Here is a 7,941-nt window from a genome sequence, read left to right as displayed (position 1 = left end):
ACTCTTTTGACCCTTGCCTTCATCTCTGATCTTCTCCTGCTGCTGAACCATGACCCTGCCACTGCCCCCACTCAGTTTCCCTATCCTGCATTTCCACATGCTTGTTTTTCTCTCAGGGTTCCATGGTGCCACATCTCCTTCCTTTTATTCCCACTCATATTTTAAAATGGTGTCTTGAATCCTCCTTGAAAACCCCACTTCTGAGCTTCCCTAGGATCTTGAATATACATTTTTCAAGACATTCAGATCCTCAGCTATAATTTTGTTTTTGCTTCCTCTCATCTACCTCCAATTTTATTCATACGCTTTTACATGTATAGCTGAGGAAGGCTACCTTAAGGCAGAAACTATTGTACAAACTTTTTCATTTCATCTATAAGATAGGTTATAGCTATTAGCTTCCTCATCCCATTGCACAGATAAAAAAATATTAAGACTCAAAGCAATATGCATAATCCTGTAACAACAAGTAGCCAACCCAGGATGCTGGGTATTCTATCTCTAATTTATGACTTTAACCACTATGCTATGCTCCTCCACAAATATTTAGTTACTTGGTTAATATTCTTAACCAGAGTAGGACTTGGTTATAATGGGATTGTCCCTATTTATGTAAGCTTTAGAAGGATGTTTCAATCTTTATAGAGATAGATATATAGATATAGATGTATAAATGTATAGATATAATATCCCTTGTTCCAAGGCAATGTAATGGATTGTCATAAGATTATCAATGAATAACATCTTGCTGAATTTACCTCTTGTATACTACCGTTCCACAATGAAGCTGGCTTGATCCTTGACTTTTTTCCATAGTAGAATATTATAATATCATTGTGAAAATTCCAATACTGGGCCTTACAAGGCTTTCCAGCTACTGCTTTTGCTCTCTTGCTGCTCTGAGATGCCATTTAAAGGAATCTCCTTGATTGAACACAGCGCCAGATCTGCAGACAACTGTTCTCTCCTCGAGCCAAGCCCGGCTCACACAGAAGCAACTATGTCAAACGGATCTGCAGTTGGAATTGATCCTGGCACCATCTACTCTTGTGTGGGTGTTTTCCAGCACGGGAAAGTGAAAATAATTGCCAATGATCAGGGAAACCAAACCAGCCCAAGTCAGTGATACTGAACAATTGGTCGGCGATGCTGCGAAGAATAAAGTTGCGATGAACCCTACCAACATGGTGTTGATTCCAAATGCCTGATTGGACGTAGATTTGATGATGCTGTCGTCCAATCTGATATGAAGCATTGGCCCTTCGTGGTGGTGAATGATGCTGACAGGCCTAAGGTCCAAGTAGAATACAAGGGGGAGACAAAAAGTTTCTATCCAGAGGAGGTGTCCTCTATGGTTTTGACAAACATGAAGGAAATTGCAGAGGCCTACCCTGGGAAGACTATTACCAATGCAGTTGTCATGGTACCTGCATACTTCAATGACTCTCAGCGTCAGGCTACCAAAGATGCTGAAACTATTGTTGGTCTCAAGGTACTTTGAATCATCAATGAGCCGACTGCTGCTGCTATTGCTTATGGCTTAGACAAGAAGGTTGGAGCTGAAAGGCATGTTGATCTTTGATTTAGGAGGTGGCACTTTTGATGTGTCAATCCTTACTATTGAAGATGGGATCTTAGAGGTCAAGTCCACAACTGGAGACACCCACTTAGGTGGAGAAGACTTTGACAATCGAATGGTCAACCATTTTATTGCAGAATTCAAGTGCAAACACAAGAAGGACAGCAGCAAAAACAAGGGGGCAGTCCATCGTCTACATACTGCTTCTGAATGTGCTAAGTGTACACTTTCTTCCAGCACCCAGGCCAGTATTGAGATTGATTATCTGTATGAAGGAATCAACTTCTCTACCTCTATTACTCATGCCCAGTTTGAAGGATTAAATGCTGACCTGTTTTGTGGCACCGTGGACCCTGTAGAGAAAGCTCTTTGGGATGCCAAGCTGGACAAGTCTCAGATCCACTATATTGTCCTGGTAGGGGGTTCTACTGGTATCCCCAAGATTCACAAACTTCTTCAAGATTTCTTCAATGGAAAGGAACTGAATAAGAGCATCAACCCTGATGAGGCTGTTGCTTATGGTACAGCTGTCCAGACACCCATTCTTTCTGATGACAAATTTGAAAATGTTCAAGATTTGCTGCTGTTGGATGTCAACCCCACTTTCTCTTGGCATTGAAACTGCTGGAGGAGTCATGGCTGTGCTCATCAAGTGCAATACTACCATTCCTACCAAATAGGCACAAACCTTTACTACCTACTCTGACAACCAGCCTGGTGTGCTTATTCAGGTCAATGAAAGTGAGCATGCTATGACCAAGGATAACAACCTAGTTGGCAAGTTTGAACTCACAGCCATACCTCCCGCCCCTCATGGAGTTCCTTGAGTTGAAATCACTTTTGATATTGATGCTAATGGTATCCTCAATGTGTCTGCTGTGGATAAGAGTACAGGAAAAGAGAACAAGATTACCATCACTAATGACAAAGGCCTCTTGAGCAAAGAGGACATTGAGCGCATGGTCCAGGAAGCTGAGAAGTACAAAGCTGAAGATGAGAAGCAGCGAGACAAGGTGTCTTCCAATAATTCGCTTGAGCCTTATGCATTCACCATGAAAGCAACTGTTGAAGATGAAAAACTTCAGGGCAAAATCAATGACGAAGACAAACAGAAGATTCTTGACAAGTGCAATGAAATCATCAACTGGCTCGATAAGAACCAGCCTGAAGAGAAGGAAGAATTTGAACATCAGCAGAAAGAGCTGGAGAAAGTCTGCAACCCCATCATTACAAAACTATACCAGAGTGCAGGAGGCATGCCAGGAGGAATGCCTGGAGGCTTCCCTGGTGGTGGAGCTCCTCCCTCTGGTGGTGCCTCCTCTGGGCCTACTATTGAAGAGGTTGATTGAGCCAACCTGATGACAGGTCTAGCATTGTTCCACACATTTGAAGGACCCAAATTTGTAGTAAATCCATGGCAGTTTTAAAGTCAAGCTGCTATAGTAAATATACTGGATATTCTTGATATTTGAATAAGGAATATGTGCACAGGGAAAGGAAATAAACATTGCACTTTATAAGCACTGTATTGTTAAGTGGAAAATGCAATGTCTTAAATAAAACTGTATTTAAAATTGGCAAAAGAAAAAAAAAGAATCTCCTTGAAGATGAAAAGGAATATGGAAAGAGAAACTCTTGAGGAGTAAAAGGACACAAGAGTAGAGAAAGGAACAACCAGATCCTAGCATGCCAGTCAGCTAGGATAACTGAGAGCAGATTTGTGCTCTAGCCAATCACTAGGAATGCATGAATGAGCCAAATGGAACAGAAATAAGGCATCCAGCTAAGCCTAAGACCAAATAGAAAATTGTGAAGACATAAACGGTAGTTACAATTTTAAGTCACTGAGTTTTGAGGTGTTTTTACATACATTACCGTAGTTGGTATCAGGAAATGTGATGCTGCCTGAACAGAAACCTCAAATGTGGCATTGGCCATGGGACCAGAAAGTGCATCAAAGCTGGTAGAGTGGTGAGAAACTTGTTCTCTGAGACTGGAAAAAGGGAAACTGTTGTTCAGTAGTGGCAGAAAAATTGCTGAATTTTCTCCTACAGTAGTGTGGAATATTGGTCATGTAATTAACGAATATCTGAAGCTGGCTATAGAGATTTCCAGGCAAGCCTCTGAAAGTGGTGGTTGAATATTTTTGGATTGCTATTATAAGGCATGTGAAACAGAAATGAACTTATGAAGGAAATGTTTAGTTCTCAAGCAGAATATAGAAAAAAAAATCGAGAAGATCCAGCATATGGTTGAATTGGAAATAAAGCTGTTTCTCATCTCATGTCAGCCCAGAAGAGAGTCCCAAAATAAGAATTAACCCTGAGGCAAAAAAAAGGAAATTTGAAAACAAAGCAGAAAACTCTTTATTAAGCATTCCGAAAAATTTAAGAAACACATAGTAAAACTTTACATTTAAAAAAAGTGTTTATAAAAATAGAAAGAAACAGAGTGTGCAACCACATAGCAAAATCACATATGACCCAACGTAGAATGATTGTTTTCAAAACAATTATAGATGTGTCTGTTGAGCATGAGGAAATAACAATCAGATTTCTAGGAAACCCACAGACTTTAGAATAGAGTTGAATAGTATTGAAAATAGTTTCAGTTTATATTAAAATAAACTGAGATAGTTCAAAATGAAAAGAGACTTTTTTCACCAAATTTACATGGTCAGAAAGCAGGCTGAGAGAATAATGCAGTCATAAACTTAAACTATTTTTCTTGTTAAAAAAATTTTCTTAGATGATTCAAGAGGGAATAGGCAAAAGATGTTAGGAAAATACACTAGAAAAGTACTCCTAGAAGAGACAAAAAAAAAAAAGAAAGAAAGAAAGAAAGAAAAAGGAAAGAAAAGAAAAGAAAAATTAAAAAAAAAAAAAAAGGTTTTTATCCAGGATCAGACCCTGCTCTTCAGAGTAAAGAGGCCTGGCAATATGTGTCTGACTGAATTTACAAATTACTATAAAGTGGCAATTACTAGGTTCTTCCATTCTTCTTTCTTTTTAATGTGAATGTCTAATGTTTATCCAGTTCCATCCCATCATTGTGTTTTGGGAAGGTGATGGAATATATAACTTGTTTTCTTGTTTTCTGGATCAAGAGGAACTATACCCAAGAAGCCTCATCTGTATATGAGCCAGATTCAGATCATGAGGTACCAGATTTTGAGCCCAATACCATAATTGGATGAATCATATGGATCCTGTGAGTGAATTTTTCACAAAGGAGGAATGTAAATAGTTGTGGTTGGACAAGGTCTAAGATAGATTGCAAAATATGGCCACACATTATTTCCAATCAGATACGCATGGCCATTTCAATGTGACTTTGCCACTTCTCCAATCCAGGGGTGGAGGACTGGATTTCCTACTCATTAGAGGTGGGGTGATTTTGTGATTTACCTTGACTGACCAATACAATTTAACAAAAGTGATATTACACAGTTTCTGAGACTAGACTTTATGTGACCTTACATCTTCTATTCTCAATTTCTTGGAATGCTGTCTTACGACCTTCATGAATAGAAGCCAATATAACCTATTGAGTATGAGAGACCACGTGAAGGAGAAACCAAGACTCCCTGGCCAACAGCCAGCAGCAACTTTTGGATATGTGAATGAGGTCATCTTTCCAAAGTGACCTTCCAGTAACTGCAGAGTAAACCAGGAGGAACTTACAGAGGATCCATGTAGGCTGCTGACAGAATTATAAGGTTTTTGTTTTTGTTTTGTTTTATTTTTTTGTGGGGGGATAGGGATGGCATTATGCAGTTGAGATGATTTCCTGAAGAAGGTGGCATCATTCCCTGTCTGAGAGTCACTGAGGGTTACAAGAGGTATTCTGGTGAGTCAATGGTAGGCATGTGAGCCAACTGTGGACATAAAGAGGCTGCTGACAACTACACTATGTTGAATCCATTGAATGTTGGTATCTGTGTGAAATCAGTTTATATGCAGTACCCAAGTTAACACTATTTCAAAGTTGCTTTCAAACTTGAATGTGATCATTTCTGCTAGGTATTTGGCAATGGGTGCTCACCAAACTCAATGTCATTACCATGAGTCCTACATTGTTTTAAGACATAGCTAATTCTTTTATTATTACATAGGATTTCAGATAGGAAGTATCTATAAATATCAAGAATATCAGAAGATTCCTTACATATGAACAAAACAAAAACACCTAATATCAGAAGTGCTAATTTTACTTTCCTAGTTACTTCTCAGGGAGGAAATAACAAATTCAATATTAAAAAAGAATTGAGATAATCCCCCAAACAAATGGGGACAGATGGGGACTTTCAGAGACACATATCTGCAATGTCACATGACAGAAGTTTCTAACAGCAGGTGTTTAGGATGATATTGGGTGCAAAGGGATTACAAAGGGGACAATATCAGTTCAAGTAGGTGGACATGAAAAATGTGTGTTGGTGTTGGTGAGAATTTCATTAAAATGATGTCATGATTCTTGTTAAGATGAAAAGTTATCATTAATATTTTTAAGGATTTATGAGAGAGAGAGAGACAGACAGAGAGAGAGAGAGAGAGAGAGAGTCTGCCTGGGGGAGGGGCAGAAGGGGCAGAGAGAGAGAGAATTTCAAGTAGACTCCCTGCTGAGCACAGGGAGTGGAGGCTGATGTAGGACTTGATCTATGACCCTGAGATCCTGACTTTATCCAAAAATCAAGAGATGGACACTTAACTGGCTGAGCCATCCAGGTGTCCTGAGTTGAAAAATTATTTTAGACAACAATTTTCAATATATATCAAGACCTAAACATTTCATATTTTTTCATTTGAAATTTGACCTTTGTAAATCTGTTCCTAGACAATTTAAATTTAGGGGAATAATTCTTTGTTTTTGCTTTATTTGTAAACCTATCTGTCACAATGTTAGGCATAATAAAGAAAAATCAGATCCAATACAAATTCCAAATGTAGCAGAGTGACTACTTCAAACATGGCATACTAATATTAGTAGTGTTTTGCAAACATTACAAACTATGTTTACAAGGACTTAATATTATATCCTACTTTTAAAAGGATAAACTTCATTTTAGCATAAATTAAAATATATTAAACTTGTACAAAAAAGGAACTATAAAGACATACCCCCTAAAACTAATGGTAGATCCTTCTGAATTATAAGATCATTGGGGATTACTTTTCTTCTTTATACAAATTTGACAATTAATACATGTCTGTCCTGCAATCAGCATTTCATTGAATTAACTTAAAGGTAAGTAAATAATTCCTAGCAATAATGCAATAATTAAACTAACTTTTAAAATAGGAAATCCCTAAGAATCTGAATATGTAACCAAACATAAGGAAAAATAGAATCAAAACCTGATTAGGAATATTATTCCTCGGGGGATCCCTGGGTGGTTCAATGTTTTAGCACCTACCTTCGGCTCAGGGTGTGATCCTGAGGTCCCGGGATCGAGTCCCAATCAGGTTCCCTATATGGAGCTGCTTCTCCCTCTGCCTATATCTCTGCCTCTCTTTCTCTTTGTGTCTCTCATGAATAAATAAATAAAATCTTTTTTTAAAAAGGAGTATAATTCCTCTTCTTAGAAGGATTATATCATCCAAAAATTCAGTATAGGGATTTAAGGAAAATGACTAATATCCCCAGTATGAAAGTACAAAACTGGCATCAAGGATGGTACATGGAGGAGTCCAGTGTCAGTGGCAAACTCTTGTAGGTCAGAAAATAATGTAGTGGGAACCACTTTCACAAATACACACTAGAAGCAGCAAAGAGAAATACATGCTAGGTAATATATACCATCCTCAAATCAGAAAGGACAGATAATCTGATTTTTGACTCTCTTGACTTCTCACTAAAGAGACTGGCTCGCACCAAAGAAGGAAATGAATAGCAGTGAGATTCTGAAACTCCTTAGTACCAGCAAGCTGACCCACAGTGGATTTATCAAACATTTCAATGAATGAATATAAATAAAACCCTCTAATATTCTCTCAATTGCCAACAAGCTGAGGAATGCATGGATAACCTGAATTGTGCCAGAAATAGTTGCTTCCAGAAAAATTCCATTTCTCAGTCCCAGGGCATAGTATTAAGAGAAGGCTGCTCATTCAGGAAGTACATTTTCTCAGCTCCTTTCTATCTAAATGTGACCACATGACCAACCACTTTTTTCTAGTGCTGGGTGAACAGAGGGAATGTGTTATTACCAGCTGTGCCACTGATCAACATATTGGCTCTCAACTATAAATTCATGCTTTTGCTCTCTTTGTTGTAATGCAGCTGGGTCCTGCAGATATTTCTTTTTGCCAGTGGCACAATGTCAGGTCTTGTAATAGAAGGCATAGGGGGAACAGTGGAAG

General features: G+C 38.4%; 1 pseudogene; it reads left to right on the top strand.

The window, feature by feature from the left end:
- The first annotated feature begins 1,000 nt into the window (after window positions 1-1,000).
- LOC129503819 (heat shock cognate 71 kDa protein-like) lies at window positions 1,001-2,928 on the top strand (annotated as a pseudogene).
- Window positions 2,929-7,941: the final 5,013 nt, after the last annotated feature.

The sequence above is a fragment of the Nyctereutes procyonoides genome, unplaced genomic scaffold, assembly GCF_905146905.1.
Source record: "Nyctereutes procyonoides isolate TBG_1078 unplaced genomic scaffold, NYPRO_anot_genome, whole genome shotgun sequence".
NCBI classification, from domain to species: domain Eukaryota; kingdom Metazoa; phylum Chordata; class Mammalia; order Carnivora; family Canidae; genus Nyctereutes; species Nyctereutes procyonoides.
The sequence above is the reverse complement of the archived record's forward strand: the minus strand, read 5'-3'. Positions and strand labels throughout refer to the sequence as shown.